Source organism: Talpa occidentalis, unplaced genomic scaffold (genome assembly GCF_014898055.3).
Source record: "Talpa occidentalis isolate TD23 unplaced genomic scaffold, MPIMG_talOcc4v2.1 talOcc4.6, whole genome shotgun sequence".
In the NCBI taxonomy this organism is placed as follows: Eukaryota; Metazoa; Chordata; class Mammalia; order Eulipotyphla; family Talpidae; genus Talpa; species Talpa occidentalis.
In genome coordinates this window covers 57,362,261-57,379,610 of record NW_023604972.1, presented here as the reverse complement: position 1 = coordinate 57,379,610, position 17,350 = coordinate 57,362,261, and the positions used below count along the sequence as shown (strand labels likewise).

The window sequence follows — 17,350 nt, the reverse complement described above, 5'->3', positions numbered from 1 at the left end:
CTTATTAAATAAATCTTTAAAAAAAGAGATATCCAAGAGGGGAGGTGTAGTGACAGGATGGGCCAGAGTGGGATCCTTATGACCCAAGCAGATGGGGTAAGGAGGAGTCTAAGGAGCCCTTGGTGGCTTTTGCAGGCTTTTATTGGGATTGACCAGGCACACGGCAGGAATGGGTGCTGGAGGGCTGGGAGGCTGGCAGTGCTGGGAGACCCTGTGAGTCTTCACTCATTCTGGGCCCTCTGGTGTCCTCCTTCTTGTGGTTCTACTCTGCTCTTTCACTCTGCTGTTTCATTATCTCCCGTTTCTGCTCTTTCTGTGGCATCCCCATGATGCCACCCTTATAAGCCCAGTCTCTCAGCCCAGGTGTACCCACCTACGTATGCCCACACCCCACTCCAGGTGCTCGCCATCAGGCATGCATTCAGGGCCACAGGGATCCATCATCAATCCTAATGGTGGGAGGACAGAAAAGCCTGATAATTATTTACCCTACAGGAGGGTTACAGAGAGGAAGACCGTGAGGATAAGAATGGGGGCGGGTTGAGAGCTCAACAGACTATGGTGGTGGACGATGGGTGCTTTGGTGGTGGGAGAGCTAAACAGCCACACCTAAGGGGAGAAATGCTATATAGTCAAAATATTTTAAAATATATAAAAAAATAATATTTTGTTAATAAAAAATAAGGTTAAAGACATACTTTTGTGAGTGGAATTCTAGGTGAAACATATATCATATACCTGAAAACATGCAAAATTACAAAAATATTTGTTGTTCAACCATCCCAGGCTGGGCAAGTTCATTTTGATTTGGGGGGTGGAAAAGAATCTCAGAATCTGAACGGATTTGATAGTCCTTCAAAGCTGAAGCTGGGAACCAAATATAGGCACACCAGCGAGCGGGGGAGCAGGCAGCGACCTAGCCTCCCAGTCCTAGCAATCTCCATGCTCTCCCTCTGGCTTCTCTTCTCTCCCTCACAGTGAACTCCTTGGAGCTCTCTCGGCCTGGGGTAGATTCCAGGAAAAAAAATCACAACTAGATATCTTCATTTATACATCTTGAACATCATTAACAGAACACATAGTTCAAAACATTGTTTACTATTAGTGCTTTCTCATGTGTCAGTTTCCCTGACAGATAACAGCTGCTTCCCCAAGCATCCTAAGGCCCTTGCTTAGGAATCACATGGCCTCCCTCCCCAGCTTCCCTTCTGATTCTACATCATAAAAACCCTTGCATATGTGTGAGATAAAGAGACTGGAGGAATCAGTATAGGGACAAAAATAACCTCTGTAGTCAAGACCAGAATTTTGCTTTAGTGAAGAGGGAAAATGTGAAGTTTGTTATAATTTTAGATAAATATCCCCCAGCTCCACAAAATTAAGACTTTGTGAATATTTACTAGACTCCAAAAAATGTGTAGTAAAAGGTTAAAGGACAAGCACGTCAGGGAAAGAAAGGCAGCTTTGAGTTCTTTTGATACCAAGCACTCTTTACACCTAAGAAAGCAATAAACATTTTGTTAATTAAGCAGGAATAGTTCTTTCAAATAGAGGTGCTTGTAACTTTTCTAAAATTTTAAGATGAAAGAAAATAAACGACCACTTACAAAAAATGTATAGATTTAACATAAATTTTAAAATTACACTTGGCCTGATATTTAGAAACCAGTATAATTATAAAGCAACATTTATTTAGAAAGCAGAATATGGCAACTTATTGCTATCAATAATTGTCAAGGTATTTTGCTTGAACACAGAAATTGCAATTGTAATTCATGAGTTTTTTATTTTGAACTTGTCACATTGAGATTTACATTGTAATGGTATGATACTATCTTTAGATTAATAAAACTTTCTGTTCACTTTGACTATGAATTTCAATCTGATTTCAGTTCCTTAATTGCTCCTTTAATTTTGCCCAGCTGTGCAAAATCTAACATCAGAAGAAGAAAGCCAGGCAAGTTATAGGATTACTGTATAATACAAAGAAAAACCTATACATTGAAGGTCATCAATAATGAATTATATGGGTAGCAAACTAATAGGTCGTTACCAACAGGGAGTGGAAGAAGACGTCATCCAAATCACCTGTGAAGCCTTTCAAAGATTTATAGTCTCCTGCTCCCTGTGTCACTCCTCCAGGTTTATGAGACACAACAGGGGATACAAGTTAGAAGTCATCTTTTTTCATCTATCTACTCTTACTCTTTGGAACAGGCTATTATTGAAAATCAGTTGAATAAATAGATGACAACAAGAATATATAAAATGTGCAATGCTTTCATAACTATTATAAGTTTACTGAATGTAATCACAACGTGCAATAAATTTTCCTCACATGACACTTTCCATTATCTCAGATGATCAGGTGAAAAGACAAGTTTTCCACAGAACTGGTTATATATAAAATTATGAGTAGTATGGGCAAGATTAAACAATTATTAATATCAGAACAGTGTATAAGAGGAAAACTCTTTAAATTGGAATTACTATTAGCTTTGTTGTTTTCTACTAGTTCTGATTTTTTTTCCCTCAGAAAAGTAGATTAAATAATCTGATTTTTTTTAACATCTTGTTAGATTAATAAATGATATCCTAATGGTCACATTGTATACTTATTTAATTAACGGTATGAATTGTGATTTAAAAAATAAAGACGATCATGGCATCATCCTGATTCTCCCCAAATAGAGGGGAGAGCTAGGAGGCTACTATCAGGTCCTAGGTATATCCAGGTATCCAGGGGTTTTGAGACAAATGCCGAACAGTCCAAAGTTGTGAAAAAAACGAATTGGTGGTGGGAATTTTACAGGGACTACACCTGAGAGGAGAAAGCAAATATTGTACAAAAATGAACAATGATGTAAAGTATATATAAATACATTTAATTAAAAAAAAATGAAACTAGCAAGCCAGACCCAGGATTGAAATATGACCTATCATCTACCGACAAACTTTCCACCAATCAGAACTGCACTGACTAAAACCTCATTTGTAAACAGCATACCTTGTCTACCCCTATTTCTTTATAAGCAACCTCAAACAGAATTTCCTTGGGTACAAAACTTAAGTGCCCCTTGAGTATGTATCACTGAGGCACTACTTCACCAGTAGTCCTGAAACCCTGCATGAATAAACAATATTCCAGACCTAACACCTATGCTGTAATATGAGCGGTCTAAAGCAAGAACCATAGCATTACTACTAAAACAGGAGAACTGTGACACAGTTGACAGTTGCCAAACTATATACACAGAAGCACAACTGCATAATAGCTAAGGAGTATTTTGAAATTTACAGGACTCAGATTTGAACTCAGCTCTGATATCCTTCTCTACCATGGCTTTTCACCCATAACAGCATGATGAGGCAACAAGGAATATTAAATGAGAGTGCACAAATTTTTATTATATTGGCTAGCTTATAATTAATAGATGGTATTACTATCATCAGCATCATCATTACTATTGTTTTATCTACTCTGTGTGGACTCACTGGACATTTTCCTGGCAGCAGTTGCTCCAGAGGACTGTTTTTTTTTTTGTTGTTGTTGTTGTTTGTTTTGTTTTGTTTTAAAGATTTATTTATTTATGCATACAAGAGCTGGAGTACAGGCCAGAGATGCGGGGGGTGAGAGGATCCACCAGAGACAGAGCGGGGAACAGAACAGGCAGACTGACTGAAATGCATTGCTGAGGGGAGCAGCGGGCAAGTCAGGAGAGGTCTGCTTCACAATGTGGGTTTCTCCCTGGCCGGCCTGGGATAGAACTCCTGCTACAGAGGCTGTGGATTGCTTCATGGTGCAGTGCTTAACCCCCTTGAGCCACCAGGGAGGCCCCAGAGGACTGTTGTTTAATACTTTGTGTCCTATTCCCAAAGTAGGTTGTATAACTTCATTTTCACCTGTTATTTTGTAAATAATAACATGACACTAATTAGACAATTCAAGTTCTCCTGAAGTGGTCAGTGTGACTCAGACAGCCAGCAAAATATTTTACTTCAGCTAACTAGATGCCATGACAGACTATTCCTACACAAAGAATATATCTGTTATTACAAATGCATCCTGGAAACATTGCATGTTAAGTTCAACTCCTTTTTTTTTTTAATAAACTCTTAATTTTTTATATCAACAGAATAATTCTATTTGACAATTAACTTAAGTGGTACAATTTATAGGCCACTCTCAGTTCTAGGTTTTTTTTTTTTTTTTTTTTTTTTGGTTTGTTTTTCATTTTTTTTTCCCACCACAATCTCATATACCTATTTGACGCTTTCTCTATGCCCCTTCTCTGGACCTCAGAAATGTCCATTTATGAATGTCCACCAGTTTAATGTTATTTTCCTTTGCTGTTCATCTACTATGATTACTTGTTTTACTCATATTTGAAAACATTGAAGTGGATAAGATTTTCTTTCCTAAAACGAATATAACAAGAAACGACAAGAAACATTTTGTTATTCCTGACTCCTCCTTTTTTAGTGAGATTCTTGGAAGAGGAACTACACTTATAGAATCCACACCCTCATTAGCAATTTAGCCACTGTGAATAAATTACTAGTAATTGTTCAATCTTCCTGTCTCTGAAACTGGTTTCTACTCTAATCACGTAATTAAAATTGCTCTCATCAGTGTTAAATGGAAACATTTTTTCAGCCCTCAGGCTGATCTATGCTTCAAATGTGGCAATACAAAATCCCTTATTTAAAATATCTCTTCCTCCTGGACTTCTACATTAGCACATCCTCCTATTATAAAGTTTGAATACTTTTTATACTCTAAATCATTTTTTTCCTTTCACTTTGTTCATAAAAAGTTAATATTCCCCAGGTTTCTGTCTGAAGTGCTACCCCATCTCCCCTTAAAAGTTTTACCTCAATAACTGGCTCTATTAGAAACTACCTATAAACTAATCTTCTAAAAATATTATCAATATCCCAATCCCCAAAATCTGAAATATTTTGCTAAATTTCCAATTGCCTTCTGTAGACTTGCACTTGTTATATTACAGCTGTGTCAGACTCCATGCTATTTCTCCTACACGTAAGGTCTCTGTTAATTTTTCTACTATAATTAAATAAAGGCACTTGATTCATCCTTTATTTTAGCACTTTAGTTATTTTTAGTTGTTTTGTAATCTATTACATTGTCTACATGGTTTCTGACAAGAAATCCTTCATAACTGACATCATTTTTTCCTGTAGAGATAAGGTAGTCCCTTTCTCTGGATTCTTTCAAAATTTTCTCCTTGTCTTTGGTTTTTAATGTTTTAATATTAAGACAGGTATAGGTATATATATTTTTGTTTTGTTTTTTTACTATTTATCTTGCTTGGGATTCTCTCAGTTTTCTGAATATGTGGTTTTTAGTCTATCAAGATTTTGTGGAAAATCTGACATGATGTCCATTGTAACTCACATCATTTTTGCTGTATAGATAATGTATTAAAATATCTTATAATAAAGTAATAAGGTAGGGCCTCTCTGGTGGCACAAGGGGTTAAGACACAGCACTATGAAGCAATCCAAAGCCACTGCATCACAAGTTCGATCCCCGGCCAGGGAGGTGACCCACATAGCACGGCAGACCTCTCCTGTCTCATCCACTGCAACTCTCAGCAATGTATTTCAGTCAATCTGCCTGTTCTGTTCCCCACTCCATCTCTGGTGAATCCTCTCACCCCCCACATCTCTGGCCTGTACACCAGTTCTTGTATGCATAAATAAATAAAATATTTAAAAAATTAAAAAGTTAAGTTATAAAGTAGTGTAAATACCTTATATTATAAAAATTATTACTTAGACATTATACATTAAATTACATCTTTAAACATTAATTATTCAAACATTAAAGATACTTTCTGCTCTATAGGGTTTCATCATATGATATTCCAATTATATATATTATATATTTGAAATTAGTAAAGAGTTCTTGAATATTCTATAATTTGTTTTCCTTACTTTTTCTCTTCAGATTTCAGTTGACATATGTATCTCCAAGCTCATCGATTCTTTCCTCAGCAGTGTCTAATCTATCTAATGAGGAGCCAATCATAGGAATTTCTTATCTATACTGGAGTGCTTTTTATTTCTAGCATTTCTTCTTGATTCTTTCTTAGAGTTTCCATCCCTATCATTATATTGTCCATTTATTCTTATAATATATTTATCCTATTAGAGATTTTAACACATTAATCATATTTTTCCAAATTCTCTCTCTGATAACTCAAAAGTCTGCGTCATCTATGAATCTGTTTCTGTTGCTTGCTTTCATTTTCATTCTGAATATTCCCTTGAGTTTTTGCATCCCTTATAAGTATTCTGGAAAGCTGAAGGTCATATAGTAGACAATAATTAAGATATATAGTGTGACTTTTTATGTTACTCTTATTAGATATTTGGTTGTATATAAACAGTCCAAAAATCAATAACCAAATGATGATTCATTGAAATAAGCAAAATAGACATATCTCTAGCTAGACACTGAGGAAAAAAGTATGAAAAATTTTATTAAATATAATCAGAAATGTAAAAGAGGATACAAGTATCTAAGAAATATAAAATATGATAAGGAATACTATAAATATCTCTATGCCCATATATTGAAATTAGTAGAAATGGACAAATGTTTAGAGGCAGATAACTTGATGGGATTGAGTAAGGAGTAAATAGAAAATCTGAACAGATAAATTACAAGCAAGGAAACTGAATCCCCCCCTAAAAAAAAAAGGCCAAAACTAGACAGTTTTACTAGTGAGTTCTACCAAACTTTCAAAGATGAACTAATATCTGTCATTCTCAATTTCTTCCAGAAGTGGAAGAAGGGATGCTTCTTTATTACTCTAATAACAAAAGCAGATGAGAACATCACTCAAAAAAGAAAACTACATATGAGAATCACCAATGAACATGTATGCAAAAATCCTTAACAAATTCTTAGCAAATCCAATTCAACATACATATCATATATCATGAACAAGTCAGGTGTATTGCAGAGACATTGGCATGGCTCAATATCTGTAAATTGGTCAATGCAATTTTCCATATCACAAAAGGAGAGATAAAATTCATGAGACCACATTAATAATAAATGCTAAGCATTTAACAAGTTCCAACATCCATTTATGATATAAACTCTCCATAAAATTGGTATAGAGGGGAAATATATCAACATAATAAAGGCTAACAAATGTGTACAGCTAATATCATTCTCAGCGGCAAAAACTGAAAGCTTTTACTTTAACATCAGGTATAAGAAAATAAAGTCTATTTTCACCAATACTGTTCAATATATCACTAGAATTCCTAGTTAAAGCAATTGGACAAAAGAAAGATACATAAGGAATCTAAACTGGGAAAGAAGTGAAACAGCCATTGTTTACAGATGACATACCGATATTTATAGAAAACACTGAAGACTATTAAACTAAAAAAAATTAAAAAACAATGAGTTAGTAAAGTGGCAGGTTACATAATCAGTCTATAAAAATCTGGTGTGTTCCTATATACAACTAACTCTTATAATTGAATAAAAATGAATCAATTTCCTAGTAATAAACTTAAATGAGATGAAATATTTGTAAAATGAAAACTGTAAGATATAGTTAAAAGAAACAGACGAGAGAAATAAATGGAAAGATATTTCCTGCTCATGGATTGGAAGAATTAACATTGTTAAAATGGCCAAAAGCATTAAACTGATTTAATGGAATCCATAACAAAGTTTCAATGACATTATTTTAAAGAAACAGAACAATAATTACTGATATTTATATGGAACCACAAAAGACTGATGAGTCAAATTAACCCTTACTAAAAAGAAGAAGAATGGAGGAATCACACTTTCAGGTTTTAAGCTATATTACAAAGCAATAGTAGTTCAATCAGTATGATTTTGGAATAAAAACAGACACACACCAGTGGAGTAAAATTAAGGGCCCAGAAAGAAACCTACACATACATGGACATTAATCTAACAAAGGAATCAATAATATATATTGGAGAAAGGCAAGTCTTTTCAATAAATGGTGTTGGGAAAACTGGACAGCCACATGCAAAAGAATGAAATTAGACTAATATCTCATATCATAAACAAAAATTAACACAGACTGAATCAAAAACTTGTAAGACCTGAAATCATAAATTACATGGAAGACTCCAAGTCAGAGGCATCAATGATGTCTTTGTGGAATAATCTTCAACAGCAAGAGAAGCAAAAGAGAATATATGCAATTGGAACTATATCAAACTAAAATGTTTCTGCAAAGTGAAAGAAACTGTCAAAGCACAAAAAAAGACACCCTACTGAAAGGGGATAAACATTTTGCATACTGTACATATGGCAAAGGACTGATATCAATGATTTACAAAATTATGTTGCGTAATAAAAAGAAAAGAAAAGACTCAAAAAATGGGCAGAAGAGCTAAATAGCACTTCTCCAGGGAATATTTACAGATGGCCAACAGGGACATGAAAAATGAAAAACTGTATATCATCATTTATACTCAGTCAAACACAAACAAAAACAAAATCAGATAAAACCTCATACCTGTGAGAATGACCAACATCAAAAAGTCCAGAAATTACAAGGGTAGAAAAGATGTGGTGAAAAAAAGAATTATAGTACAGTATTAATGGGAATGTAGATTGTTTCAGCCCCTATGGAAAATAGTATGGAGGTTTCTGAAACTATTAAACACAGCTCTACCATTTGATCCAGAAATTCCACTGCTAGGTATCTACACAAAGAATACAAAAACACTCATTTGAAGCATTGTATATGCTCTTATGTTCATTGTGTTAGTGGAGGTAAATATTCCCCACCCATTTAAGTATGGACAGAGATGAGTGGCCAGTTGAAGCTATACTGCATGAAAGGCATGTGGGAAAAAAAAAAAAAAGAAAGAGTTCTTGCTTCTGTGGCCAGATATACATCTTGGTTCTGCTGGGAATGAAACATGGAAGGAGATATATAGAAGAGAGACACAGAGACCTTGGAAGAGACACATTGGTGAGAGATACTTGGGGAGACTCACAGTTATTATCTTGATGTAGTATATCCTTTGGTCTCAGCTAGTTAGGGTTCTGTTTCAGAACCCTTTTCATGCAGTTCCCTACTAGAAGATGCCTTAGACTTGTAGTGAGGTTTTAGGCTCCTTCAGGGTCTAGAGTTATTTTGCCTTTGAATGCATGGATGACCTGATCCCTTCAGAGCATGCAAGTTTGGATTTCCCAGAGTATCCCTCTATCATGTTCTAACAATTGCAGCACTGTTTACAATAGCCCAGCTATGGTAACTAAAATGTCCAAAGGCAGAGGAGGTACTTTGGAAGATGGATATATATACAAAATGGAATACTACTCAGTGATTTAAAAAAGATAAACTTTTACAACACCACTAATGAAACCGGAGGTGATTATGCTAAATGAAATAGGTCAGAAGGAGATAGACAAATATCAGAGGATGCCACTAATATGTGAAATATAGAGAAACAAAACAAAGGGTCAGATGCAACCAAATCAAGGGCAAACCCTAGAAATCTGACAGTAGAATTGAGGTTACCAAAAGAGGAGACCAATACGCACAAGGGCACAATGAACCAAGATGGAGGACTGCGGGAGTCTGGGTTGTGGGTGCAGTGATGAGATCTGCAGACAGATCTGGTTAGGCAGACAGAGTAGAGGCCCCACAGAAAGTGAAAGTGTCAGAAAAAGGAAATTTACAGGCCCTGCATCTGTGAGCAGACCTGCCTGTTGTGAGCAGGAGACAGTCCAAAAATGTTTTATCAGGAGAGTAGGAGGGAGGGGGGGTGATGGCCCTGCTGGACTGTGAGTGTTAATCTCTAGCAAGTTCCCCACACTTTCAGCTGCCTCTGTGTTAATCTTTAGCTAGCTATCTTGCCATGTGTGTATTCAATAAATAGAGGCAACTTAGCGAACTATATCTGGTATTAAATAATCTAGAAATGAGCACATAAGGGATACCTGCTTTCCAATGCATCCCTCTGCGTCCTCACATCCTACCCCCTACCTCTATCATTGCAGGGAACTTTCTGCTTCCTTATTCTGAAATAAACTCTCTGAAACTCACTCCTCCCACTTCTGTGTTCTTAATATTCATGGCACTAGATGAGCACTCGGGGACACCATGCAAAAGTAACACATACTTGAAGGGTGTGTTCTTATGCCTTTAAAATCATATGCAATATTATAAGCCAATGGAAACAATTAACACATTTTAACTGTACCTCAATTAAAAAGTTGTCACAAGAAATAAATTACATAGCTCTATGGTGATGAAAATGTAACTTAGATTTACTGCTGTGATCATTTTGCAATGTATACAAATATCAAGTTATTTTGTTTTGTATCTAAAACAAATGTAATGTTATATGCCCATTATACCTCAAAAAACATAGAAACAATAAAAAAGGGTAAAAAAAAAATAAAATGTGTATTTTACTAGCCTCTGGTTTACCGGTGATCTTTACATGTTTTTTTTAGATCTATCCCCCACCTCAGTAAGACAGAAAGGGAAGAGAGTAGAGGGCTGGGATTTAAGAGTCCTTTTCTAGGGAAGATAGAGCTTTTTCTGCTCTTCAGAAGAATAGGTCATTGTTGTGGAGAATGCTCAGGGCATATTTCAAATGGTTAAATGGTTAAATTTTTGTATCTCTTCTAAAGACACTATTTTTTATTAATCAATCAATTATTTTTTTTTTTGTCTTCACAATGAGATTGTGGTGGAATACCTAGAGATAAGGCACAAGAAAGCATGCCCCACCCCCTAAGAATTTAGCCCCCAGGAGTTTCCGGTTTCAAGTAAGTTCATACATAGCTTCCACCAACTCATCCAACTAACCACATAAATGTTCCTGTCTATGGTTTCAGTGGTTTCTGCTCCATATAAATTGATTTCCACTGTGCTTCTACTGCCTGGGAGGTGTTTTTTTTTTTTTTTTTTTTTTTGTGGCCTTATTTCTCTGACAAGCCCAAGAAAATTTTTGATGTTCAGTTTGTTCAACTTTTTCTTGCTGTGAAGACAGAATTATTGATTTCCATGCACTTCAACTTTTGGATCTGAAACCAAAAGTCTTCACACCTTCATTTCTCATCTCACATTCCAAAACCAAAAGAGGAAATAATATCTTTTTGACAAAGAAAAATAATATCTGTTTGAGTTCAAAGTCCTTTAATTCCCTTTCTTCAATTCTCATTGTCACTGCCTTAATTAAGGCCTTTTATATGTGGCTAGAATTTTTCATTGGCCAAATTATTTTTCTTTTACCTTTGTTCCCATGCTAAGTTAGAGAACTTTAACAGAGTCATCATGTGTATTTCTTAATTTTCATATTAAAAATCTTTGAGGATAAAAACCATATTTCATCTTTATATATCACAAATAATCTATTCCAGAAACATTCACAGAGGTTGAGTTCAGTAAGTATTAACTGAATAAATGAATAGACATCTACTATCCTATTTGCTTTTAGTGCTTTTGTAGAAAATTTAGGCTGAAATTTGTAGTTAAAATTTGTTTTGATTTTTTCAGATTAGACAAGAATGCCTTAAGGGATGATAATTTGAAGGACAAATGCATTCTATTATGATGCCAGTAGCTTCCTCCAAGGAAAGGGGAGTTTCCAGGTTTCCTGCCCCTCCCTAAGGCAGGTAGAGCAGGGAGGTGAAGTTAGAAAAGATTGAGAAAAGGACTAAGAGAGAAAAAAATAATCCTGGCTTTACAGAAGTGGAGGGAGGTGGAGAATGAAGGCTGGAGGAGGCACATGGAGCAGAGTGCCATGGAAAGAAGCTGCACTTGCTTCTTGTCCTTGAACTTGCACCAGGTGAGTCCCAGGGCAAGTTAGAGTTAATTAGGCAGCTTCAGGGACAGTACAGGCAGGGACTTCTGGAGAGCTAAAGAGGTGCTAACCAAAATAGACTCCAGAGAAGGACAGTAGTTCTAAGTGCGAACCAAACATATCCAGAGATGAGGTCAGAAATCCAGGAGGGCAGTAATTTTTAAGTCTAAACATTAGGGCTAATGGGGCAGTAAAGTTTAAGAGACCTTGTACAGGTAGGTAAAAGGAGAAAGTCTAAAGATAAGAGCTGGGAAAATGGGCACATCTGCCAGGAAGAGTATAGGCACTAGGAGAAAGAGCCAATTATAAAGTAGGATGATTGACATTTTGGAGCAGAGGAAAAAGGTTTAAATATCCCCTAGACACAGGCCCATTCAGTGTCTTTTGCCTCTCCTTGGCATCGCGGACTTGGAGTCTTTGCTTTTGTTCTTTCTCCTCTAAATAAACTTTTCTTTACGCTCTAAATAAAGATTTGCTTTACTCCATTTATTTATCTGAGAGTTTGTTTACAAGTTCCTTTTTAAGGCTTCATGGGACAAGAACTCGTGGTGGTTCAAGGGTTATTTGGGTGAACAACAGCAGCAGCAGCTGTAATCACAGTAACAGCGCACATGGCCCACCGGCTCACTGGCTTCACAAGGACTGTGTGACATGGAAGTAGATACTTGAAACAGATGTAGGTGAGAGACCCGTGGGCAGCTGACAATGGCAGCCTTTTTCTTATTATGATTTTGCTCTTTTTCATCCAGACTTCCCTGGCACCTTCTGCCCCTTTCCAATGGGTCCCTACCAGAAGGTGCCTCAGACCTGTTGCAGGCTTTTGGGGCTCAGCTGTCCTGATTTGGGTCAACCCTGTTTTGAGTCACAGGACAAGGGGATAGCTTCTATGGTCAGAATAGCATAGGAAAAAGCCTTGAGGAATAAGGGAGGCTCCAGAGACAGGGGTAGCAAATTCCAAGCAGGATTCACCAAACACCAGCAGGATATTCCCATGCAAGGATGATAAAGAAAAGGATGCAAGGATAAGGGCTGGGACACTGGAAGTATTCTGGACACAGTGGGCATTAAGGCAGAGTGACTGAGATCACTGAGAGTTAACCCATTGATATAGTTAACAAGTTTGTCTTTTCCCCATTTCTTGCAATTTTCCCTTATTTAGTATTAACAAGATCAATAGTTTGTCTTTCCCCATTTGTTGTAGCTTCTCCCTTCCCTTAAGAAGGAAAATGAGCTGGTACTCACCCATCTCCATGCTGACCCCTTCCCCACTCCCCTTAATAAAAACAAGCTGGTGCCTAGCGCCCAACTGTCTCTGTGTGGACCCCTTCCTCTCCCCTTCGCAGACACCTGCCCATCTCCCCCTTGTATAAATACCCCTGCACTCTGCCAGAGAGCAGGACGCTTGTCTTTCAGACATGCATGAGTCTGAGGCCCTCCTCATTTGTCGACAAATTAAACCACTTTCCTTTCCCTCAAACTCTGTTTCCTTTTATTGGCTGAGGGAAACTGAGGCCCACATTCGGTATCACAATCACAAAGAGACTGATGGGGCTTTAGATAATAAGGGAAAAAATGTTAGAAAAGAGAGGCGGCCAAGAGTATCTGACTGAAGCAGGCTTTATTTAAAAGACCATGAGGTGATGACTCTGCAGGCCAAGAATTGCACCTCAAAATGGGAGAGCTGGTTTTTAGAGGGTTAGGCTACTACTGGAGTTTTTTTCTGCCACAGGGGGGTTCTGCTGGAGTTATTTTACTGACAGGGCAAGGGTCTCTCCTGCCAGAGAGGGTGTGCTGGAGTCATTTACTAACAGACACTCGTTAACTTTGGGTGTTTCGTGTGGAAACAATTTTATCCTTTCTCTTTGCTTTATTGCACACTAGTTGTATTAAATTTCTTTTCTACTAAAGGCCTTATGCACTACAGTATGCTTCGTCTTGATGGGGCAAGTGGCAGAACCTATTCAGAGCAGCAGGTTTTGGGGTCCTGGGGTACCCCTCATTCTGCTCTGTAATAGCAGTTCTAACTAATTCAATGAGGGTAGGTCAGGAAATGTGTTTTATAATCAAGACACAGGACATCATCCCTCAATACTCAAGGACATACCGGGAAATAATTGTATAGACTCATATTATTAAGATCATTTCAGGGAATACTTTTATAGTGGAAATGTTCCTTGCTTTATTTTTGTTGCCATATCTGGCATTTAGCACACTGCTTTTGGTTTTCACCCTTCTTTTCAATTTTTTTTTTTTTATAAAGTGGATCACAATCATTATTCCTGTTTTTGAAAAGCAGGTTTAAATAGAAATAGGAAAGATAAGTGACTTGTCCAAGGAAAACAAAAAATTTAGCCAAAAAGAAAAATAAAGGACTTTAAATATTTCATTAATAAATAAAAATCATGATTTCATACTTACTGACAATAGGTACAGAAAACAGAAAGTGCAGGTTTACTTATTTTCCTTGATATCTATAGCCTAAGTTGCAAAATGTTTATAAAGTATTTTTTTTAAAGAACACAGGAAAAGGGCTCCCCTGTTGGCTCCAGGGGTTAAGCATCAACACTGTGAAGCAATCCGCAGCTGCTGCAGCATGAGTTCGTTTCCCGGCCAGGAAGGTGACCCATATGGCGCAGCAGACCTCTCCTGTCTCACCTATTGCTTCCCTCAGCAGTGTATTTCAGCCAATCAGCCTGTGCTGCTCCCTACTCTGTCTCTAGTAAATCCTTTCACACCCCTACCCCGGACCTCTGGCCTGACCCCAGCTCTTCTATACATAAAAAAAAAAATCTTAAAAAAAAAAAAAAAAACACAAGAAAAAGTGTGTAAAATGCCTTACTATTTTTAGTCTCAAAAAGAAAGCAAACAATTTAATATTTTATATCCTCAAATTATTTTTAAAAAGATTTAAATTTGACTTACAGTAAAGTAAGGGGAGATTACCCACTCAATAACTTGGACTTTATAAAAATAATTGTATTAGATTTGGTTTTATAGAAACCCTCTCTAACGGTGGGTTATTAGGTGTTGTTGAAGACATTTTACTGACCAACATAATAAGGAGCCCTAGTAGCCATGATTTCACCATTATACTTACTTTATTTATTTATTTTTTAAAGATTTGGGGCCTCCCCGGTGGCGCAGAGGTTGAGCGCTGGGTTGCGAGACTGCCTGTAGCCTCTGCAGCGCCGGTTCGATCCCTGGCCACCGGAGGAGGGTCCCACATGGCGCGCAGACCTCTCCTGCTGACTGCTGCTCCCCTTAGCAGTGTACTTCGGTCCTTCTGCCTGCTCTGCTCCCCGCTCTGGCTCTGGTGAATTCTCTCACCCTCCCGCGCTTCTGACCGTACCCAGTGCTTGTATAAATAAATAAATAAATCTTAAAAAAATAGATATTTATTTTTATTTTATTTTATTTATTTTTAAAGATTTATTTATTTATACAAGCACTGGGTACAGTCAGAAGCATGGGAGGGTGACAGAATTCACTAGAGCCAGAGTGGAGAGCAGAACAGGTAGACTGATGAAATACACTGCTAAGGAGAACAGCGGGCGGCAGGAGAGGTCTGCGCGCCATGTGGGACCCTCGCCAGCGGCCGGGGATCGAACCGGCACTGCAGAGGCTACAGGCAGTCTCGCAACCCAGCGCTCAACTGCTGCACCCCTGGGGAGGCCCAAAGATTTATTTATGCATATTAGAACTGGGTTACAGGCCAGAGGTGTGGGGGGTGAGAGGATTCACCAGAGACATTGGGGGTAGCAGAACAGGCATATCTACTGAAATACACTGTTGAGGGGACCTGCGGGGGAGACAGCAGAGGTCTGCTGTGCCATATGGGTAGCTCCCTGGCCTACAAGGGATTGAAATTGTGCTGCATAGGCTGCGGATAGCTTCGTAGTACTGTGCTTACCCCCTTGCACCACCAGGGAGGCCCCATATTTATACTTACTTTAAAAGGATGTTCACACATTTCATATTTGCAATGTGTAATGACTGCATGCAAAACTGATTTCTGAGTTGATTTCCATGTTGTGATTTATAGTACCAAAAAGTGTTATGAAGAATACTCTTCTCAATGTAGATTCTAGGAATTCACTGTCATTTGAAGAGTTAAGGTATATAGAAATGTTGCTAATTCAGTAAATTTTTGTTACCTTTAGAATAAGTCCCAATCGCTTCTCGGCCTTTTGGCTAAGATCAAGTGTAGAATAAGTCCCAAAAAGGTTCAACTGGACTTTTTCCAAAATGTCCAGAGTACACTTTTTCCTACATGTATCACCCAGGTTTATGTAACTAAAATCACTGAAGGCCCTATGGGCCTAAAGAGAAACTGTTACCATAACCTTAAAGAATGTGGAGTACCTAGATTTAGGGACATCTCCAGAAATAAAATTTTTATTAGAGAAAGCTATCTTAAAGCAGGACAAGTATCTCAAGGTTTTACATATGAGGTCATCCCTTCCTCTTCATATAAGACCACTTTCTTGGTCCTAGACACCCAAGCTCCATATCATTTTCTTTAGAACAATATAAGACAAAATTGTCTCTTTTACTTTCAAATTTGCAGACATGTAAATTCTCCATACTTACGTTATTAGACATAGTCTTTTTCTACAAATAATATGCCTCTTGCTAATTTATTTACCTAGTCCAAGAAGAACACAGAGGATAGGAGGGATGTTCCCCTGCATACTGACAGGAGTAAAATGGGAGAAAACCCTGGACAGGAACATTCCTGATCATCCATGTTGCTTATAGGTTTTCTAGAGTTCATCATTATTTTAAGAGAATCATTTGAATGAATGTCTATTTATAAGCAAAGACTATTTTCTTCCCTTATCACTTTTGCTTTTAGAGTTTTTTAACTGGTTCAAAAAAAATAATCCTTCTTATATTGTCTCCCATTTTCATCTTAAATAGCAATAATTAAATAAATATAAATTAATAAAAATCATGGTCAATAATGTGGGCATCCTTAACCCCATATTTCCACTTGAAATTGGCAGAGAAAGTTTTCAGACTCCCCTAGGATATGCAGCCTACAAGCCTGCAAGCACATAAATAGATAGATAGATAGATAGATAGATAGATAGATAGATAGATAGATAGATAAATAAATGACTGTATGTTTACTTCTATTTTCTCAGCATTTTGCTTGAATTATTTTGTGCATCATTAATAAACCTGAACTATTCTTACAGATTATTTAAATGGGAAACAAAAACACATCAATATTTTGGTTTACTTTTTTGGTATACCAGCACATCTCCATTTTAGAAAAGGAGAACAAAAAAAAAAAAAAAAAGAAGAAGAAGATGATGAAATTTGGGCTCCTGCAGCAGTAGATAGTTCAGGCTTCCCTATTCCAACAGATGAAAATCACTAACTATAGGGCCACCCCTGGTGGCGCAGCGGTTGTGCACTGGGCTGCGAAGCTGCCCACAGCCTCTACAGTGCCGGTTCGACCCCCGGACACTGGTGAGGGTCCCAT

General features: G+C 37.3%; 1 protein-coding gene and 1 pseudogene across 1 annotated transcript in view; one reads left to right on the top strand and one right to left on the bottom strand.

The window, feature by feature from the left end:
* CCSER1 (coiled-coil serine rich protein 1) overlaps nucleotides 1–17,350 on the bottom strand; it is a 714,838-nt gene that overhangs the window by 127,804 nt on the left and 569,684 nt on the right. The window lies entirely within an intron of this gene.
* Nucleotides 16,031–16,124, top strand: LOC119230266 (U2 spliceosomal RNA; annotated as a pseudogene).